The following is a 22,806-nucleotide window of genomic DNA, read 5'->3' as shown; positions in this document are numbered from 1 at the left end:
AAGTTCTTCATGTTCCTCTTGTTCCTCAAGTTCCTGTGCATCCATTTCTGTTTGCTGTCTTTTGTCCTGTTGCTTGGTGGCAGTGAGAAGAGCCTGGCTCCATGTCTTGGTTTGAAAGACAAGTGTCTGCTAAGGAAAGCAGGAGCCTCCCTTGGAATAGAAAATGTAAACTCGCTCCCTCAGAATGATGATTATAATTTTGAAATTTAGCTTCTCTGGCTTTCAGGCATATCTTTATATGGGAATATGAATAACAGTTCTTTACTAGTGTGTATAATAAAGCAAACAAACAAGAACTGTGGCACTGACACCAACCAGAGCAGGAACCCAGGAACCCTTCCCAGCCACGGGCTCTTTGCCCTTGGTGCAGTTCCGGGCACGGCCAGCAGGGGGCGCTGCGGGCTCCCGGCGGGCAGGGCGGGGGTGGTGATTCCTCCAGGCCTGCAGGGGGCGCCCTGAGAGTGGCGGCTGGGCCCAGACAGGAAGGGATGGAGGAGAGGTTTTGGTTCACAAACCCTGGGGCAGCCGATCCTGGTGCCCCTGCAGGACTCCAGGAAGCAGCAAGCTGGGCTGGCTGGAATGAATAAAGAAGCTCCAGAGCTGTGGCTGGTACTGCAGAAGGTCTCGGCAGGCAGGGCCTGCGGAGCTACAGTGCAGTGAAAGCTCGGAGCAGTGCTGAAGAAGCAGCAGGAGCAGGAAGCGGCAGCACAGCTCCCAGTGGGGCAGAGAGGGGTGAGCTCAGGATCCTCACGGCAGAAGAAAGCAGGACCAAGCTGGGCTCCGGCAGCAGCAGAGAATTCCTTTCCCCGAAAACAACTGCCCCGAGCCTCCTCCTGCCGAGTGAGAGTACTGCTGCTCCCTCCCCTGCCCAATTCTCACGGTATGACACAGGTGCAGCCAGGTGCCTGAGCTTGGCCGCTTCCTTGTTTTCTTAAGTACCCATAAGTACCCAGTAAGATCATCAAATCCAGCCGGTAAGCTTTTCCTTGTGAGATGCTCCAATCCTGTAATCATCTTTTTTGCCCTCTGCTGGACCCCTCCAGGAGCTCCCTGTCTCTCTTGTCCCGAGGAGCCCAGAACTGCACACAGCACTCATGTGACCTCACTGGCCACAAGGCCACACTTCTGGTTCATGGACAGCTGCTTGTCTACCAGGTCCTTCTCTGCAGAGCTACTCTCTAGCCGGTTCCTTTCTGTCCTATGCAGTAGAAAAGGCTGGTTAGAGAGAAACTGCAAGCATAGGTGTGCTCTCCAATGTCATCAAGGGCATGTTTTGCATCCACAGATGTTACGATTATGTAAGTCCCAGATCTGCTCTCCTCAGCTTTCTCCATTATAAATGGAACAGTTCTACCCTCCTCAGTCTCTCCTAGTAAGGCAGCAATTCAGTTCACTTTATCAGTCCCATAATTACGGAATTATATTAGGTTTCTGTGAAACGCAGTCTGCATTTCAATAAATTTTAAATTTAGAAGTCATAGTCCTTTTCCTGGAGTTAATGGTGTTCTACTCTGCTGGGTTTTTTTCTTCAAAAGATTTCTCAAATATCACACCACTTACTGATTCTGTGATCCATCTGCAAGTCAACCATGAAGCATTTTTGAACAGGTTTTAAATACTAAGCTTAAAATTATTCATATCTGTGAAAAATATTTTGAGTAGTCCACTCATCTTTATACTATGCAGAACAAGCTGGGTACTTACCACAATTGGCGTAGTGATTGAATTTCAGAGAGAACAAGCATATTAAAAAGCAAAATTACCAAAAATAGTCAATTCAGGATACAAGTCAGGACAACAAACCCGTTGGTCCTAGACCAAAGAAGAAAGAAAGAAAGAATGTATAGCTTTATATTTCATGCCCTGAAAATACTGTTCTACTATATAATATTTTTTGTACTTAAGAATTTGGATGAAAACAAGAGCTCAGAAGGAATGTTGGGAATGTCTTAATCGCTGTATTTAATTTCTTATCAGAGATTTAAAAGCATTAAACTTAGGGGAAATTTTTTTTTTTATTTAGATTAGTTTTGATAAAATAAATTTGAATGAGACCTGTGAGGTAGTACCTGGTTAGTGATGCTAAGAGTGAGTTCTTAGAAGGAAGTTGTCACTGTTTGTGGTTTAGTGACTGGGTATCTTGAGTACCTTGTCAGTTTTTTTAGTGTAGTTGATGGAGTGGAAAGGCTTATGCAGGATGTCCTGCCCTGGAACAGGCATGTTCTTGGCTTGTGTTGTGAAGAACCAGCATGAACAGGAAACCACTGTGGGAAGCTAGGGAAATTAGAGGCCTGTGCAGGAAAAGGTGGAAGTGCAGATTCGCAAAGAAAATGTAGCACGCCGAAAAGCAAGTATGAAAATGGTGGTCATAGTTATGGCAGCGTTGTCTTCTGGTAATCACTCAGTTCTGAAGGGAGCCAAGGCCTCACACTGCCTGCAGGTAGCACTGCTTGACAAGAAGTGCCCCAGTCTCTCGTGAGACATCTCTGCTTCTGTTAGGAGTGCTTCTCAAGGTGCAGGTTGTTCCTTTGCAACTGTCATGCTTACATACCTTCCCATCTTTTGCCATAATGTCATGTAAGGATTTAGCAACATGGGGTTTAATGATCCCTCATTAATTTTATGGACATCTAAATATGAGAAATCTGACAATACAAAGTCTCCAGGGTACCTGATATAGCCTTAAAGTTAGTCTTGCTTTGAGCAGGCTGTCACTGTGAGACAAGTGTCTTCAAACATTGTCTAAGTAAAACACTGGTTATATCATTACATAAGCTGAATAATTTAAGTAATTTGATGAAGGTCAGGCTGTCTAAAATTGTGTCCTATATACAGAAAAAAGCAAAATCTTGGATCTTAACAGCACTTTAGAATTATCAGAAGAATAAATTGAAATCCAGGAATCTAACATAAAAATACAACGGAATTTTGTAAAAGCACACAGCTGGAGAAGCTCTTATGCAAAGCAAGCTGGCAAGGGTATGTGTGTGTGCCTGCGTGTGTTCAGTTTCTAGCTCTAAGACTACTTTCAGTATGCTCGTGTATTATATAAGACAAAAAACAATAATTGATACTGTATCATGCTAATTGTGCTTATATTGTATTATGGTTGTCCATAGGGAAGAAACTCCTGCTGCTTATATTATTTAGCTATGTTACAGTGGCATGGAGCACACTTTGTTTACATAGGAATGTGTTAATACATCGATAGCTCTCTCTATTAGAATTTGGCTTCTAAGAACATAATTTGCCCGGACTAAATGAGAACTAGGCTATAAACACTTTGTAGATTTATGATTAAGTGATTTTCTTGGACAAAATGCAGTTATATTCCCTGGGAGTACCGTTGTCTATTTGTTAAATATATGCCTTCTTTTGGTGTAAAATAGCCACATTGTAACTGTTCTTGTAAATTCTCTTTTCTAGAGTCTGCTTTTTTTTTTTCTTTTTTTTTTTAAATAAAGTTTGCCTGTAAGTGGGTATATCTACAAGGTTCAATGGAGTGAGAAACAAGAGTGGCTGAAACTAAGGGAATACCTCCACAGGAAAGTGAGGTTTGAAGGTGAGTCTGTGCTTCAGTCTTTACTCAAGTAAGACCATGAATGAACCTCTGTAACTAAGGAATTTTTTTAAAAAAAGGAATTTATTGAGCTTGAGTGCTTGATGTTAAATCAAAAAGAGGCTGTATTGATGAATTGTTTTAAATTCAGCTAATTTACATGTACTTCAGCGTGTGAGTAAATATGTGGATATGTGGATATGTGTACATGTGTCTGTTTGCCCAGCGTATACAAATTATAACGGTAGAAACCAAAACCAGTTGCTGTAAACTCATTCAGATCAGAACAAGAAGATGAAGTTCAATTGCTTTCAATAGCACAAATCAGTGAAAACCAAACCTCCAAAGCTTTTGTAAGCAGAGTTTTATATATTCCACAAAATAAAGCTTCTATTCTACTGTGTCTGGACAAAAATTCTTCCATGATAAAGGCCTCTTGGGCATAGTACAGGAATACAGTAGTTACGTAGAAGTGTTGAATTATGTTGGAAAATCCCAAAGACTAACACTAGATGGATAAGTATTTCTTCTATTTTTGATGTCACAAATACTGCTAAAAAGAAGTCTCCACTAGCAATTTCTTCTTCCTTCCCTACAATATGCTTTTAGTGCTTTGTGGTGAACAAAAAAGATGATATACAGATGGAAAGGTGGAGTATACGAGAAAGAAGGGAAAGGTATAGAGGAGTGCCCTATGTGAACCTTTGTTTTAGTCATATCCTCCCATTGTAGAACAAGTCAAAGCAATATGGGTCTCATCCCAAAGTCTTGCAGAATTTCACAGAGGGTCTTTATATATGGGGTCTAGAGGAACTGACATTTGTTCTGTGCCAAAAAGCAGCTTGTTTGTCTCAGGTCACATTTTCATTTTATTGTCTTTTTCTTTTCATTCCAGTTCTGTACCTCTTCCTGATCTTCTTACCGCTCTCTTCAATACACAAGCAGAATCTTTCAGAGTAATTAACATCTAAAGCTTTACTCCTCACTACTGCCTGTTCTCTATGTCAGTCTCTGTGTCAGTCTTCATGGTGAAGACTCTGTCCTGCCCATGCTGCCAGCCTTTCAGGGTGTTCAGCTGTTGGGTAGGCATACAAGTAGCTCACCACATGCTCTTGCTTGTGGCTCACCCACAGATCTGTTGCCCTAACCAGTTTTAACAAGCTGTATTCAATCCTCACCTTTTGTTTCTCTGCCTTTTCTTGTTAAAATTCAAAGGCCTCCTAATACTCTTGCGCTCTTTTGATTGTGCTGTTTTATACTTTATCCTGGGCCTTGACTGACATTTGTATCCACCCACTTCCCTCCTGTTGTCTGAGAAGCTACCTCCACAAGTGGGTAAATGCAAACATTTAGCCATCTTGCCTTTTTGTTCCTTATGTTATTTTTCCTCCTCTTTCCTCCCTCCTTCATAGACAGCTAGGTATGTGTCTCAACATGTGGTGTATATACTTAGTATTATGTTTAGATGTGCTTGTTTCTCCCTTTAAACGTGTCTAAACAGAATAATGAGCATGGCTCTTACTCATCAGTTTCACAGTCTGTCTGGGTAGATAAATAACTGAATTCCCAAAATGCTTCAAAAGCAAATCTTCCATAGATACCTACTAAGATAACTTGGGATTTTGGAAATTCTATATCAATTGATGCTGTTTTGAAAGCAAGAGATTGCATTTGAAGGGTGGAATGTACATGCATGTGTACCGTATCCCACCCCTTCAGCATTTGAATATACTGTCTATCTTTTACTCCATTTTCTTCAGTGAATTAGAAAACATAGTTTATGACACGTTTATACAAAATTTCTTGAAAATTTGAATCTAAGTGTGATGCCTTGAGAGGCTACCTAGAACAGAGGCTAGACAGAGTTATAGGAATAAAGCAGGTATTTATTAAATGGCCTTCAAAGTTACACCTTGGGCAGCACAGGAGCCCGGCCATCGCCTCACCCAAGATAGACTCTGAGTCACGGTTTTCACACTTTTGTAAGTTTTATTCCATTGAGATATTGGAGTTAATTGTCCAATTACAACTTCAGGTTATGAAGTCCCATCCTCCCAGACTGCTCTCCTCAGTTTGCTGTTTATACTTTTTTATGCCTGAATGCATAACAGTGTCCTTGGTTGTCATTCTGGAAAAGGATTGTTTTGTTTAACTAAATGTGAAGAGAACTTGCTAACACTTCTTATGAAGTTCAGAGTTATATACACTAATGCAGCACAGAATCGGAAAAATATGAAAGCTAAAACTTAAGGCATCAAGTGTTAGCATAACAATTCCATAAGAATTGTTTGAAAATTAAGACATACACCTGGAACACTTTTCCCACTCTGACCAGAGTTTCTGGAAGGCCCTCTGTAGCTCACTGTAGATCTTGACATCTCTGAGAAGAAGACAAGCCAAGTTAGCATGCTTTACTGCAGAAGTATTCTTTGCAGAAGTGTTCATTGTCTGCAGATGGGCAGATTAGGATAAGACCTATCTGTCCATAGCAAAACCTTACTGGCCTAGGGCAGTCTGGGACATTCATCTTCAGAAGAGTCACTTCACAATAAGGTATTGTCTTACTAGCTAAGATTTTGGGTAACCTGCTGATAACCAGACCAAAAGCTTCTTTTGTACAGTGAGAGAAGTTGACTGTGCTGAAAGAAAAATATGTGTGGCACACTGAATTTATGAGGGGTTTTCTCTTTGGTCTTTTTTGGTTGTGTACTGTAATGATTTATTTGAAGTACACTTTTGGTTGTGTAATGATTTCATTGAAGTCCAAAATATTTTGTTTTGTGACTGACAGCTATTTCTATAGCAGCTGGTAGTGATGTTGTAAATGTTTTTGGCTTAATTTTCTAATGAAGGTTCTGACACATATGTATGAATTACCCCCTCCCGCTAAGTGATCCCCTCGTCAGAAATTTTCTGTTTGTGTGTGTGAGCGTACTGAGTCTACCCTGAGTTCTTTTTGTTCTGAGAAACATCCCTGTAGACTGAAAATGAGGAAAATAAAACCCTACAGGAGTATAATTTGTTTCAATATAGCACAAAACCAAAAGTTCTATTTACACAGAGATCTCTTATTGTTTTGGGGTTTTTTTAAACATTAGAATTTTATGTAAATCAACATGCTTTGAATGATTGAATTTTTAGGTGAAGTTTTAATTCTTGATGTATATATTCTTTGAACTTCTGTTGTATCTCTTGACACCTCCCATCTTCCCCAAAATTCAGTTCAAATTAAATTTATTATTTAATAATCTTAAGAGAAACAGTTATGACAGCCTCATAACCGTTCTTGTTTGTTTTGATATAGCTTTAAAAATACACATAACCCCCCAAATTCTGCGCTAAATACATAATTTCTGGAAGGACTTCACTGCTCAGCTCTCATGCAATTTAGGGGTCTATGACAGACTTGTTAAATTTATTAGCTTCACTATCTTTTGTCTCATACTTTGTTCACGTCCTCTGAATTCTCTTCCTTCTTTTCATTATTTTAAGAAAATATGTGGTCCCATGATATGCGAGTTAAGGAAAATACTGAATTTGTCTTTATTTGAAGTCAATAATGGATAACAGTATTATTGTATGGTGGAAAATCAGTTGATGAAGAGATAGATACATGCTTAGCTGGATTCTGAATTCCTTCTCCACAATCTGTGCTTTGAGACATAGGGTTAATTAGAACTATGTGGAAGACACACAGTAGGACACTGCCAAGTCAATTAGTATTTCAGTAACAGGTTATAAGACAGAAAATGTTAAAAATGGCTGCTTTTGACACCTCTAAAGTGACACAGAGTACAGGATACCGAACACTAATAGTTCAAAAGTGGGTCGAAGCAGTGTGATAGTTAATCTGCTCACATAACATAAACTCATGGCACAGGGGTGAGCTTTGAGGATATTCAGTGTTCTGTTAAAGCATTCTGAAACAACTTCCTCTTCCCTCCTTGTATTTCAGGTCTGGTTTGAGTTTTTTTTAGTGCTAAATGCCTAATCAACTATTTCAGTTAAAATCAGCAATGCTGTATTTTACAGTGAATTCATGTTGTTCACATTACAGAATATAAACAATTATGAAGGAACATTAACTCCAGGATAATAATTTCCTATAATTTGAGTCTCCAGCCTTTATAAAAATGCAAATTGATCTTTCTCAAGAAACCTAATTTATTTATCATCTATGTAAATTTTATATGCAAATACCTGGAAGGGTAGAGCAGCTGGAAAATTACCTTTTTAATCTCATACTTAAATGCTTGGTGTTGTATTACAGATGGTGTGTTGGTTGCCTGGTGAATACATGACAGTATGATTAGGGTCTTATGAACTTTAGAGAACTTCTGTTTTGTGGTGAGTGTGCAATAAAACTGTTAAGTATTCTTTCTAGCTTTAATTTAAGTCAAGTCGGAGGCAGATGTCACTACGTTGCTATGTTCTGCAAGGTTGTTAGAGTGAGATAAGAGTCATGAGGCCATGGTGCCATGACACACTGCATGCTCCATCTTACAGCTGCAAAAAATGTGACCCTTACTGCACTTGTTGCAATGCTAAGAACAGACCAGAGTCTGAAAATAAATTATCCTGATCCAATATATGGCTGGACAGGGTCTCACAGACTGGAAACATGACTGACCCAACTGTTATGAATTAACTGCAGCAACTCTTACAGCCACTTACTTCCCCCTCACCCCAGAGGGATGGGGAGGGGAATAAAAAAGCATAAGTGTGGAACTTGTGGATTAACATAAGAACAATTTAAAAATTGAAACAAAGTGAAATACAATAGTAATGCTGCTTCTTCTACTGAACATTATTATAAAAATAGGGTCACAGAGAGAGAAAAAGAGAAACTCTCTGATGCGAATAATGCAAAGAAGTGATGTGCAATGCAGCTGCTGCACTCTGAGTGATGCCAGGCCTGTCCCAAATATAATCTACACCCCTTATGGGTGTATATTTATATACTGGACATGACATTCTATGGTGTGGAATATCTCTTTGGCCAGTTCAGGTCACCTTCCCTGGTGATGCTCCCTCCCAGCTTTTTGGGAAGCTCCTTGCTAGCAAAATACGGGATTTGAAAAACTTCTTGACTTAGAATAAACACAGCTTAGCAACAACCAAAACATCAGTGTGGTTTCAATGTTATTCTCATACTGAATCCAAAGCACAGCACTGTACCAGCTATTAAGAAAAAACGATCTCTATCCCAGTCAAAACCAGGGCACCAACCCTGTTTTACCTTTATTTTATTGTAACTGGTGAGCTAAACCTAAACTGAGAATAATGTTTGTTGATGGGGTAGGTTCTAAAGTTTAAAATAAATATAGACAGATTTTCCCTCTATAAGTATTTAATATAGTTTCAAATGTAGTTCTTCTGTTCTACGTGGAATAATAGTTCACATTTTTTTCTTTTCAGCTTTTGGTTTTGAGTTTTACTTACACTTCAGCAAAGACATGATATCATGATCAGATTGAAGTGCTCAAGTCAGACAAAAGAGCAACAGCTTCTGTATTAATTCTATGCAGGGAAAAAATGAAAGCAAAATTTTGGAGTACATGTTTCAAAATATTTTTCTAGAATATAGAGAATTTTAATTGTAGGTCTCCTTTAATTTGCTTAAATTTCTTATTTAATATAATGTTGATTCAGATACAAAGTCTTTTTACTCTGTTTTGAGTTGGCTTAAAATTTTTTCTTCCTTAGTGTTTCCTCTGATGGTTGTTCTCTCATGGTTGTTTTGGGGAATTCAGTATTTTCAGAGGAAGAAAGTAATTGTCTTAGTATTTTATATATTTAAGGTCTCGCTTGACTGCAAATTGCATAATTCATATAATTCTAAAAAAAATTAAATCCTTGCTTGAAAGGAATATAACCTAAAATGTGAATTTCTCGTATTTGAATAATTCAGTGATACAGATTTCAAACTTAGTATTACATTGTGAAAAGTGCAAATGTGTGTGTTTCTGTGGTAAAAATGGCTATAAAATTTTGATTTGTAGAATTTTAATTTCTACAAATATAACTGAGGTATGCCTTCATTATATTCACTGCCATTCTTGTGTAGTGACATAATTTGCTGAATAATTAGGCTTTGAATCAGAAAGTGCTAATGTGAGAGACAGTACTTTTTACAGTAACATTTTTTAATAGTTTTATCTGAAAACTTTCAGCAGTAGTTCCTGTAGATACAATAGTTTCCCTACAAAGCATCTTTTGGATTAAACATTTCTCCTCTTAATCATTTTGGTGATTTATTCCTTACTTAGCCTCTTGTGGAACACTTTGACTTCATACAGATATATTCCATGGCTGTCTGCCCCTAGAGTTGTAGACCCCTATAGTCCATAAATAAGTGACACATGGCATGGGTGAATGCATTGGTTTTGCAGGGCCTGGGTTTTGATAGTGGGGGCTCTGCAGAGGTGGCTGCTGTGAGAACGTGCTGGAAGCTTCTTCCATGTCCAGCAGAGCCAATCCCTGATGGCTCAGAAGTTGGACATACCACTGGCCAATGCTGGGCCAATGAGAGAGGTTGGTAATACCTCTGTAATAACAAATTTAAGAAGAAAATCAAAACAAATTGCACATAGTTTTTTCTTCTAGTCAGCGAAGAGAAGGAGGTAAGAACATGTAAGGGAAAACCATGTGGAGACACCAAGGTCTGTGGAGAAGGAGGAGCAGGAGGTGCTCCAGGTGCTGAAGCTAGGATCCTTCTACAGGCTGTGGTGAGACCATGATGAAGCAGCTGTGCCCCTGCACCTCATGGGGATCCATGGGGAATGCGGAGATCCACCTGCAGCCTGTGAGGGAGGTGCCCATGCTGGAGCAGGTGAATGCTTGGAGAGGCTGCGACCCGGGGGAGGGACAAGGACCCCTGCTCCAGGCTGGATCAGCCTGTCCTTGGAGGACTGCACCCTGTGGAAGAGAGGCCATGTCGAAGCAGTTTTGGCAGGACTGCTGGTCTTGAGAGTGGACCTATGCCAGAGAAGGTCACAGAGAACTGTCCCCTGTGGGAGGGACCCCACGGTCTCACAGGGGAAGGACTCCTCTCCCAGAGCAGCAGAAGAAAACCTCAAGTGACAAACTGACCAAACCCTCACTCCCCTGTCTCCCTGCACTGTTGGCAGGAAGGAGAGAAAGGGCTGGGAAAAAAAAAGGTGGTTTTAAGGGCTTATTTTACTTCTCATTATCCTCCTCTCACTCTGTTAGTAATAAATTCACTTTGTACTTCTAAGTTTTGCCAGTTTTGCCCTTGGAGTGCTTTCTCCTGGTCCTTATCTCAACTCAAGAACCTTTCGTTGATTTTTTTTTTTTTCTCTGCCCAGCTGTGGTAGGAGAAGGTGAGTGAGTAGCTTTCTTGGTTGCCTGGTGTTGGGCCAGTGTCAAGCCACGATAGTGGAAAAAAACAAGCCCTTCTACCATTAGATCAGCCTTTTCTGGCAGGCAGGCTACCCCTTGGTAAGTAGACTCAGGTCATAACCAACACCAGCCTGGTGTTGAGGGTAGATTTTTTGTGTGTGCTGCTTCATGAGCACAAAAAATGTGCCCTTCAGTATCAGTTTTCGTTATTGTTTTTCTTTATGACGTTGACACACAGAGTAGGTTTGTAGATCATGCACTTAGGCCCCCAGCAGTATTTTAGCTGCCCGTGGAGTGTTGTAACTGAGGGAGCTGGATTTGTATGGCACATTGTTGTTAAATTTTGCAGTGAGTTGAAATCCTGCCTCTTTCTTTGGTACCTCATCCCTGCTGAGTCAATCAGAACTAGCCACACAATACTTCCCCTGCTGCCAGTTGCACAGAGAGTGCAATAACCCATGAAATAACTATGCTGGGTTGAAGTTATGCATTTAAGAGCAAAACCATATCCTGATGATGTAAATTTGCTCTCTCTTTATCCTGTGTCATAAACATTTAATAGCTCATGTACATATTAGTATGAAAAAGAGAGATTTAAATAAATTCTGTCCAGAATTGCTCAGCATCTTTGAGAACTTAAAAAGATTTCCAAACTAGAACAGGGAATTTAGATTTTGCAATTTTGTAATGTAAAATATACTTGTTCCCTAAATAGATTTTACTAAGGAAATATAGGTTCTTGGTTTGATTTTTTTTTTCTGGTAAGATATACTCTTACTGTGATCAAAAGAAAAGGCTCCTCTTATTTTGTACTTCCAATCGAAGGAAGAATATTACTTTGCTGATATGGTGCAATTACTTTTCATTCATTTCATGCTTCTGTGGCTTCTCCTAGGACAGAAGCTCATCTGTATCTATGCCTCAGCCAATAATTGCTGTTGTTGCTCTGGAAACATCCAGCTATGGCTTTAAGGAGTGTAATGCTCTCGCCTCTTTTTCAGCTAGCACATTTATGGCTTCTGAGTAAAGACATAATGGTGTGATTTGGTTCTTGAGTTGTCAGATGAAGTTCCATTTTGATGACATCTGGGTATTATTGACTGAAGAGGAATTAGGGAAGGCAAGTTACAAAAATGCAGGAGAGACACTGGAGGAGCAGAAAAGCATCTTGTTTCAAAAAGTTTTTTCAGCTTCCTGGATGGGTTCTGCTGTTTTATGTATCATCCATAAAGTCTGAAGCTGCTGGAGCAGAGGAGGTATATTGAAAGTGTATGAGTACTAAGTGAAGAGACAATCCAAACACTCTTATCAATATGTGACAGAATTAAACATCTTGAAGTGTATGCTGGAATATCCTTTTTTTTTTCCATACATTATGGAGTCTGGAGAAACCCTTCATGAAAAATGGAAGAAGAGTTTGAGGTGATTTCTGTCTCATATTGAATAGCTGCAGGAAACAAGGCCTGGAAATAGTTTGTAAAATCAGAATAATTTTTAATGTAAAAAATATAAGGTAGATTCTTGTGAGTGTATTAATATAGTAAGAACTCTTATCCTGAATGTAGAGATGGATTATATACAATGATTAAGTTTTCATTTGAGACCATCAAAGCATATAAATAATAAATAAAAAATAAAATAATAAATAATAAATAAAATAATAAAGTTCTATTTGAGGCAGAGAGTTCTCTAACTACATATGGGCTAATAATTAATCGGGAGGAAAGGGCTATCTAGAAAAAAGCACCAAAAACTTTACAGCATTTATAGTAATAAACCCCGTGTTTTAATATAAGTGGACAAAATATATTTCTGAGCTTACAGAAAGCCTAATAGAATAGCTCTAAGAGAAAAGACCTCATTTAGCTCTTGAGACAAAAGTATCACTATTCAAGGAATATTTATTCTACAGCTAGAGAGAACCTTTTAGTACATAAATTAAGATTGTTAAATATTAAAAAGCAAGTATTTGAGTAATTATTATATGACCACCATTGAAGAAGATACAGTTTTCCACCATTACATAGAAGAGTTAAGATTTTTTTTGGACAAAATAGTCAAACTCATGCAAGCATATTTAGGTAGAGGTGCCAGAACCCTACTGCCCTATCAGAAGTATAGAGAACTGTGTTCACGCTTCCTTCAAATGAAGCCATTCTTTATATATAAGCAGAAGTAAGAGTCTGTGGATCAAAACAACTTAACCTGTTCATATTTCTAGAACTTAAGTCTGTTATTATTATTTTCTCTGGATTTTTTTTCCTTATGACAAATTCTGCAGTGTGGACAATGTAATCCACTTGAAGATTTTTGGCAGATTTAGGTAAGTTTAGGTAATCATTTAGCAAATTAATTGGTTTAAGCTAATATATTTGAACTAACCACAATACATCAACTTTCATAATATGGTTGCATCTAATATATTTAATTAAAATTTAGTCTTGAGAGCTACACCTGCTGTGTCCCATATATTAATTGAAATTATGAGAACTAATTAACAGGAGATCATGTGCAGTTGGAAAATTATATATAAACAGATCTTCTCCAAGTATAGCATTCCACAAACATTTTGAATTTTTAAAAGAATTTTAACATTCCAGTCTAGATCATAAGGTTATTTTAAATTTTGTGTTATTTTTGTTTCTGTGTACTTTTGTGGGGTTTTCATGGTTTTCTTTTTGTTTTGGGGGGGATTTGGTTGGGTTCCTTGTTTTTTGGTTGTTTTTTAGGTAGCATGAAAAGAGGTAACGAAAGAGGGGTTTTACCAAAAACTAATGTAGTTTTTATTATTTGATGAGAAAACAGAGATGTTGCTTTCAAAGAGCTATTTTAATTTTTTTTTAGCTAAAATTACCAAACATCAAACAAATAAATTGAAGGTGCTATTTTACTGTGTTTTTGTCTTGGCAATGTGCTAGCCTCTTGTATGACTCACAGCTATTTGCATTAACCTCAGTCACATGCATGGTCTCTGACTTGGTGAGGCATCTGGCAGTCCCTGGGCTGCAGGACATTTTACTGGAAAGGAAGATTTTTCATGTTTCAGTGCAATCACTGTCTCTAGCAACCAGAAGGCACAGCAGTCTAAATATGCATAATACCTGTCTCAAGCTCTCTGAGATCTGTTATTTCTGACTTGTAAATGGTCTCAATTTGTATTCCTGTGACCCCAATGTGTTTCCTTCCTTTCTGGATTTGAAACAACATAGTGCTAGCCTGGTGTTAGCACCATCTGTCATAGTTCCAACCAGGTAAGAACACAAGAAAGTTTAACGACATGAACAGTTTCCACTATTAATACCATAAATAAATTGAAACTATGCAAAGATGAGCCTAAATATCTATAGAGCAACTATGGAGTTGAGTGGCCTGGCTGAATTTGCACAGAGAAGAAAAAGGATTGATAAAAGTAGTCAACTTAGAGCTTATTGGTTGTTAAACAAATTGGTTTAACTGGCTAAACAACCAAACCAATGGCATTTCCTGCACCACTGTCAGATGAATACCCCAATTTAACATGAATTTCACTGAGAAGGGTTTGAGTTCAGAGCCTACTACTACAGCTGTAGTAGTCTGGTTCTTTCAAAACTGGACCACTACTGTCAAACTCAGAGCAATAAAAAGGGGAACTGATAAATCTTACCTAAGACAAAAACCTGCCTCGGTGAATGTGAGCAGATCTTGGAAGAGCAACTGATGCTTTTTTTAACCCAAGTAAAGTATGTGGAGGGGAAGCCTTATGATGCGTGGCTGAGGACACTTGTTCAGCCTGAAGAGGAGGCTGAGGAGAGGCCCCATCAGAGTCTACAGCTGCATCAAGAGGGGAAGAGGAGGGGCAGGCACTGATCTCTTTTCTGTGGTAACCAGTGGCAGGACCAGTGGGAATGGCCTGAAGCTGCGTCTGTGAGACTATATTGGACATTTGGAAAAGGTTCTTCACCCGGAGGCTGTTGGGCATGGAACAGACTCCCCAGGGAAGTGGTTAGAGCACCAAGCCTGACAGAGCTCAAGAAGTATTTGGATGACACTCTCAGACACAGGATGTGATTTTGGGGTAGTCCTGTGCAGGGCCGGGAGTCAGGCTTTGGTGGAAGGGACTAAGGTTCTTCCAACTCAAGGTATTTTATGACTCAATGATTCTGTGACTCACTGGAGATACTAGGTTGCTGTCTTGGTTAGGAATTGATCCAAGTCTTGTAATAACAGTTCTGTCTTCAACTGATAAGTTAATTAATATTATTCTTACTTTGTCTACATTGTACTTTCCCCTTCCATTCTAGATTGTTGTAAAAGCAGCAGATAAACTAAATTAGGAAAATGGAAGCTCTCAGCTTAGAATATCTGGATAAGCTGGCATTTTAAAATGGAATTTTATCTAAAAAAAAAAGTGTGTGTAGCAAATTGCATCTAAAATACATGTTATCAAAACTAGAAACATCTTGCAGATTTATTTAAATGTTATGCAACTGGCAGATTCTGATTTGCCTTTAATCCCAATAGTCTGTAGATGCCCTTAGTAACTACAGCAGTAGAAAACAACAAAAGAACATTTCACATGGACTGAAAAGCTTTATTTCTGGAATAGCTGTACACCAGATGCCCACCAAAGCTGCTCTATCACTCTTGCTCCTCAGCTGGGCAGGGGAAAGAAAATATAAAGGAAGGCTCAAGGGGAAAGACAAGGACCAGGAGAGATCTGTCACCTGTTACTGTCATGGGCAAAAGAGATTAGAATTGGAGAAATGATTTTAATTTATTGCCAATCAAATCAGAGTAGAATAATGAGAAATAAAAACAAATATTAAAAATACCTTTCCCCCACCCCTCCTTTATTCATGGGCTGAACTTAACTCCCGATCTCCTCTATCTCCTCCCCACTGGGGGACAAAGAATGGTGTTGGAACCCTGGTCACTGAGAATTTTAGGCTTTCTGTGCTGACAGACACTGACCCCCAAGAAAACACTGGTTTTGACCTGAGGCTGTAGAGAAGACTTCCAAAACTGAATGATGGAGCTGGGATTAGAAGTGTGTAGTTTGAATAGGAGTGTGTAATTTCACATGGTGGAAAACTTGGATTTTAAGGTTTTAGAATATAGTAATATATATATGAAGCAAGATGGAGGTTTTTGGGGTGGAGGTTTGTTCTTTTTCACCTTCTTCTTCTTGGGTCTAGGTGGTATTTTGTAATTAGATAGAAAAGTCCACACTGCAGTCCATGGGTGGTTGGTAATTGGGTTAAAAGTAAAAATCATTTAGGTGTCATTTCTCAATTGGATAGTTTATCCTTAAAAGGCCTTGTAGAGAGAGAGCTACATCTCCATTTTTAGCTTGTTAGCTTGAAGTGCTGTAGAACTCACGGTTTGTGAGACTGTAATATAGACAAGAACTAATAAACGTGTGAGTCCGAACAAGAAAAACCATCTTGTGCATTTAATTCCTACCCTGGCAAAAAGAAGATAGAAACAATAGAATGGGGTTGTGGCCAGTTCATCACATGTTTTCTGTTTCCCTTTCCTCCTCAGGGGAAGGACTTCTCACACTTTCCCTCCTCCAGAGCAGGAACCCTCCTACAGCAGACAGTCCATCATTATTTTATCCAGTGTTAGTCCTTCCCACAGGCTGCAGTAATTCACACACTGCTCCAGTGTGGGTCCTCTGCAGGGTCACATGTCCTGCCAGCCAAGCTGATTCAGGGTGGGCTCCTCTTCCCATGAGGCCACAATTTCTGCCAGAAACCTGCTCCAGCATGTGCTTCCCATGGGGTCAGCTTTCTTTGGCATCCACTTACTCTTGTACGGAGTCCTCCAGGACTCAGTCCAGTCCATATCTGCTCTCCTGTGGTCCTGTGTGGGCTGCAGGAGCAGAGGTGTCTCACCATGGTCTTCACCATGGACTGTGGGGGAATCTCAGCTCTGGCATTTGGAGCACCTCCTTGCACTCTTTCTGTTCCAACCTGCAGAGTTGTTCTTCTCGTATTTTCTCACTGCTGATACATAGCAAATTTCCCCACTTCTTAAATATGTCATCACAGAGGTACTGCATTCATTGCTGGTCATCTTGGCCCAGCCAGTGGTGAATCTGCCTTAGAACTTAGCTCTTCTGCTACTAAAACTTTGCTATACAAACTTAATGCAGGTAATACAGCCCATCTTGAAAGCTAAGAATTGTGGCTTAGCATAATAGATTTACTTCATTTTCAAGCGTAAGGAACCTGGGCATGTAATTTGGGGCCCAAAATTTGATAGGATGTGAGAATCTCTCACTGTGTTCCAGCAAGTTTCAAGAGCACTCAGACTTCTGGCTCGGCTGTTTTTTACAGGAAAAAAAAAAAAAAAAGTAGGAAAAGTATGTAGTTTCATAGCTATGTGTGTCACACAGGTACTAGATGGTCTAGAGAGTGGTGAATGCACAATGATGTAAATATTATTTTACCTGCTGATATTGGGAATGTTGACCATTTGACTTGTTGCCTGGATTTGGAAATTTGGCAGCCCATATAATTAAAATTTTACATCTTCAAGTATGTCTTGGTTTGAAAGACAGGTGTCTGCCAAGAAAGGCAGACATTTTAAAATGGAGAATGTAAACCCCCTCCCTCCAAATTATTATAATTTTGAAATGAAGGGGCTCTCAGGCAAAGATATGGGAATAGGAATAACAAATAAATTTCTTTACTAGGAAAATTAAAATAGAAATACAGTATTACAGAGAACAAACCCAAAATCACTGACAGAGTCAGAATACAACCTGACACCCTGTCAGTCAGGGTGTTGGTAGCAGTCCGTATAAATGGTGGCTGCAGTCCTCCTGGATGACAGATGTGGTTCAGTTGAAGCAGTGATCCTGTAGAAGGGTACAGTTTTCCTCCAAAGGTCCAGTGATGATGTGGAAAGGTCTGATTTTCCTCTAGAATCCAGTGGAAAAAGACTGCCTTGGTGTTCCAGATCTCAGTTTTTATCTAGGTAGGAAAGGCTTGGCTCCTCCCCATGGGTGGAGCATCTCCCAATGGGGTGATGTAATTTTATCAGTCATTCAGTGGGACTCAATGGCCCATTAACAGACAATATCTCCCTGGAGGAAGAATGGGTTGTGGAAAAGATAAAGAACACTGCCCCACCTGGTTTTAACAGATGGTGATAGAATACATACTTTTGGTCACATCCTGTGTTGCAACCTAAGACAAAGTACTAAAGCAGAACAAGTCCAAAATCTGTTGCTTATTGTCTCCATATGCATGCATATGTGCTTTAGACATGTGTGCCTTGGTAAAATTAAATTTATAATGTTGTAGATGTTGTCATAAAGGATGTTAATTGTTCATGAAGATCTCAGTGAAGTAGCACCATTTTTAATGGGGTTGTGTCCTCTTAGAGTGAAAAATTGTAATGATGTTGTAATATGATAATCTAGTGAGGGAGAAAGCATAATCTCTAGCATGTGGACTAGCCAGTTGCCTAGAGGTACATGGATGTATTTTCCTTTGATTCCTTTGCATTTATTACTTGTTTAAGTAATTACTGTGACTGTGACTGAAAGACGTTTATTTTCCTACTTCTTTTTCATTTCATTTCTTCATGCATTTTACAGAACAACATAGTATAAAAACAGCCACATTTCTTACTTTCCACTTGTCCAAGAGCATCTACTCTAAAAGCTAAAAGTAAAACCAAGACACTCCAGGAATTGATGTGTACTGCAAGGAAGGTAAGGGCAAAATGTGTTATGCAGTTGCTGAAAGCTGCATTCCTCCTCTAAAGCCCTTGTAGGTAGTCAGGAGTAACCAAAGCATTATGAATGTGTCCAACATTAGCTGTACCCTGCCCATAAACAAGTTATTGGAAATGTGTCCTTATCCATAAGCAATTCATTGGAAATACAATCTAAGACAGAAGTTTTGAAAGTGATATATTTAAAATGACTAAGGTCTGTTTTAATATGGTAGAGCAGAAAAGCAGTACAGCATGACTGACTTTAAAAGTGGGCTGAGTGGCTTGGTCGTGTTTACAGTGCAGACAAAATAAGCCTTAGAATTTAATTGTGGACTTTAGTGCAAAGAATTTGTCTTCAGCCATTCCATGAAGACTTACTGTAATGGAAATAAGGAAACACTTTGTCCTGGGGATATCTCAAGATAAACAGAAACAGTTGGCTGGACTTCAAATCCCAAGGAATTAATTATCTCACCACAGTGTGAAACCCTGTCCCCTTCTTGCATAATCTCACTGGATTTTTAAAATTTAAGTTTTCCTTTCTTTGTTTTTAGCTCTTTATATTCCCCACTTGTCATTTGCTGGTTCAATTTACGGAGTGAAACAATACTATTATTGTCAAAGAACTCTTATTCCTTTAGTTGCTGAAGTGAATTAGTTTGAGTTAAAAGCTAGAGTATGACACCTAATCTCACTTAAAATCTTGGCTGAAATAAAGAGAAATTTTAATTAAATCTTTAGATTAAAATACATATGTGGTGCAAAGTCTATTTAATCTACAGCCATTGCATAGGAGACTTTATTTTTAATGACACAATAGAGTTCTTATGTGAGATTTGTATTGTGATGTGTAAGAGGTACTCATTGACTAGAAGCTTGTTGGTCATTTATGAATATTTATATAATCAATTGAATTTAAGTTATATGTTATTATAGTTAATGTGGTGGCACTTGCTGTGCTTCTGTTTCTTTCCTGATAAAAACATAATTGTGTGGTTTGAAGCAAATAAATATAAGAAAAGATATATTATTAAAATTTCAAGTTAAACCTAGTCAATGATCTGAGCACTTACATTATTAGAAGAGAAATGACATAGTGCTTGACTTTAAGCAAGCTCTTCAGGCTCATTTGCATTTTGAATATGGAATTGCAGTATTCTTTTCTCAACAGTTTTCTCCAGGTATTAGATATCTGTGAACAAATTTCATGTCACTGTAACAGTTGCTTCTACTTAACTAGAACTTTCTGTTAGGGTAGGGACAGAAGAGTTTTCTGTATTTCAGATCTAAAGGTATTAGTAATTTCTATAAGGACAATAGAATATTGCACAGTCACAGACTTATAGTTGCTTTATTCCCCTAATGTGGAGTTAAGAGCTGCTGATGATTTATGTAAACTCTGTGGGGTAGTTAGAACTATGAAATGCTTTGGATTGGAAGGGACGTGTAAAGACCATGGAGTCTAACCCCCATGACAGACAGGGGCATTTTCCACTAGACCAGGATGCTGAGAGCTCCATCCAGTCTAGTCTTGAGCACTTCCAGGGATGGGGCACTTACAGCTGTTCTGGGCAACCTGTGCCAGTGCCTCACTACTCTTGTAGAAAAAGGTCTTCCTCATACCTAATCCAAAGCTGTCCTTTTTCAGTTTGAAGCCATTCCCCATTATCCTTTCAATGAAGGGCTCGGTTAATGTCTTCCTCTGTCCTTTTATGCTCCCTCTTACATTCTTAAAGGCCACATTAAGGTCTCCCTGGAGCCTTCTCTTCCCAGGCCGAATAACCCCAACTCTTTCTTCATGGGGGAGCAGCTACAGCTTTTTATTCCAAGAGTCAGATCCTAACCAACAGATGTCTTTCTTCTATTGAGAAGTCAGGTGGATTCAGTACTCCACATGGAGTCTCATGACTGCACAGTAGAGGAGCAGATTCAGCTCTCTCAACCTGCTGGCCACTTTTCCCTTTTTGTGCAGCCCAGGATAAGGTTTGCTTTCCAGGCTGCAAGAGCACATTGCTGGCTCGTATTTAACTTTTTATCTGCCAGTATCCCCTGAGTCCAGCTCTGCAGGGCTGCTGTCAATCAGTTAATTCCCCAGTTTGTATTAAAACTGGTGATTACTCTGACCCAGGTACCAGACATTGCACTTAGCCTTGATTAACGTCTCAAGGGTCACAAACTTTTCAGGCCCACCAAGATTCCTCTAAGGTCATCCCTCTGCTCGAACTTATCAACTGTGCTAATTCAAGCTTGTGTCGTCTGCATGCTTGCTGAGGCTGCAGCTCAGTCCTGCTGTCCATGTCACTAATAAAGATTTTAGAAAGCACTGGTGTAAGTATGGACCCTTGAGGAGCACCACTCATTACTAGTTTCCATTTGGACATTGAACCATTTACTGCAACTCTTTGGATGTGGCTATTCAGTCAGTTGCTTTATGCATCTAATAATTCACCCATCAAATCTATAGCTTTCTAATACAGCAGGAAGAAAATGGTGTGGGACCAGCCAGAGGCCTTTCAGAAGTCTAGGTAGATAGACAATAGATTATCTTTCATTGTCCACTGATGCAGTCAATCCATTTAGAGTGCAGTCACTTAGTCAGATATCATTTGTCAGTGGTGAGGCCATGTAGGCTTTCTGTAGTCACCTCCCATATGTCTTCCATATGTTTGAAATACCTTCCAGGAAGATCTGTTCCATGATTTAGTCAGTCTCTGAGGTTGTTCAGTAGTTCCCAGGATCCTCTTTTTACCCTTTAAAAAATGCACGCAATGTTTTCCTTGCTCCAAATATTTGGGGCTATGTCTGAATATTGTGACTTTTTGTAGGTGTCTTTGAAGACATCCATCAAGCAGAAGGATAGCTTTGCATGCTGTTACTCTTAAAAAAATTGCTGATTTTTATCAGCAAATTTAATGATTTTTAAAAAATATTTTCTGATAGTTTCACAGTGATAGCTGTGTTTCAAAACACAGCAAGAGAAATAATCAAGGTGTTCATGCTCTATATTTAAGAAAATCTCAGACTTTCCTTTCATTAGCAGATGACATTGTTAAATCATTTAGATTTCTTTTTTCTGATTCTGCTTCTTCCTCTCCAAGAAGCAACGAACATGTAAATTTATATTAGATCTGTGAAACTTCTTCTGCAGTAGTGGTCTTTGCCCCACTGTGATCTGTGAGCAGCCCATATTTTTAAATTTTAATGCTGCTTTTAAATTACCATGATACACAACATAGAGGAAATTTACTGCCTTTGAGGACATCATCTTTGTTCTGCAGTGTCATACCTGCCAGAAGTGAATCATCCTCAAGCTGAGCATTCAGCAACTAATTTTATTTAAGAAAATACTTGCATACGTTTTGTGGGATGGGGTGTTATTTTGTTAACAGCACTGATCTGTTGTAAAATATTCTTATTTGCTGTGCACTACATTTTATTGTACATTGCTGTCTGGCATGATTATTTAGTAGTGCTGTAATTAAATAAAAGTTTTAAGATTGGAAAGACTGCTCCTATTGTGAAGGGCTTTGGGTGGTTTGGGGGTTTGCGCAGTCATACATAAAGATAATAATGAACTGAATTTTATGTCATCTGTTTTTTCTAGAATTAATTAAAAATTCTGTTAGTATATATGTCCAGATTAAAATTTAATATTCTGCTACTAAAAGTAAGTAGATATTACTAATGGACAAATTAAAAGCACAGATAAGTACTGGTCAATTTTTAGCCAGGTAATAAATAGTCTGAATTATTCACTAGTGCACAGAATAATTCCCTTGATTTATCTAATCAGACATTAGCATTAAGTGATGACCCCACTTAATTTAAGAAATATTCCTCTATTTATTGTTGGAGCAAAACTTTCAAATCCAAAATAAATTATCCATTTTCTTCTGTGTAATATTGCCAGCTAGAGATGCATGAGCTCACTTTATTCTGTGGTTTTCAAAATAATATCTGAGTATGTTATAGCAAAATTCAGTTAATTGGTAGAATGCCATTGTTTCCAGAAAGTGCAAACCTGGGTTAAACTGTAGAAAGAGTGAGAATGTATGCCAGAGTCTTTGTAAATTTTGTGTTGATTTTCTGTCTAAAGCATAATTTCAGTTCTGTGTATAATTGGTTGTTGCTTCTTCAATAATTGTGACAAAAAATGTAGAGTGCCTGTTTGTCCA

The sequence above is a fragment of the Sturnus vulgaris genome, chromosome Z (genome assembly GCF_052056855.1).
Source record: "Sturnus vulgaris isolate bStuVul1 chromosome Z, bStuVul1.hap1, whole genome shotgun sequence".
In the NCBI taxonomy this organism is placed as follows: domain Eukaryota; kingdom Metazoa; phylum Chordata; class Aves; order Passeriformes; family Sturnidae; genus Sturnus; species Sturnus vulgaris.
Note: the sequence above shows the minus strand (reverse complement) of the source record.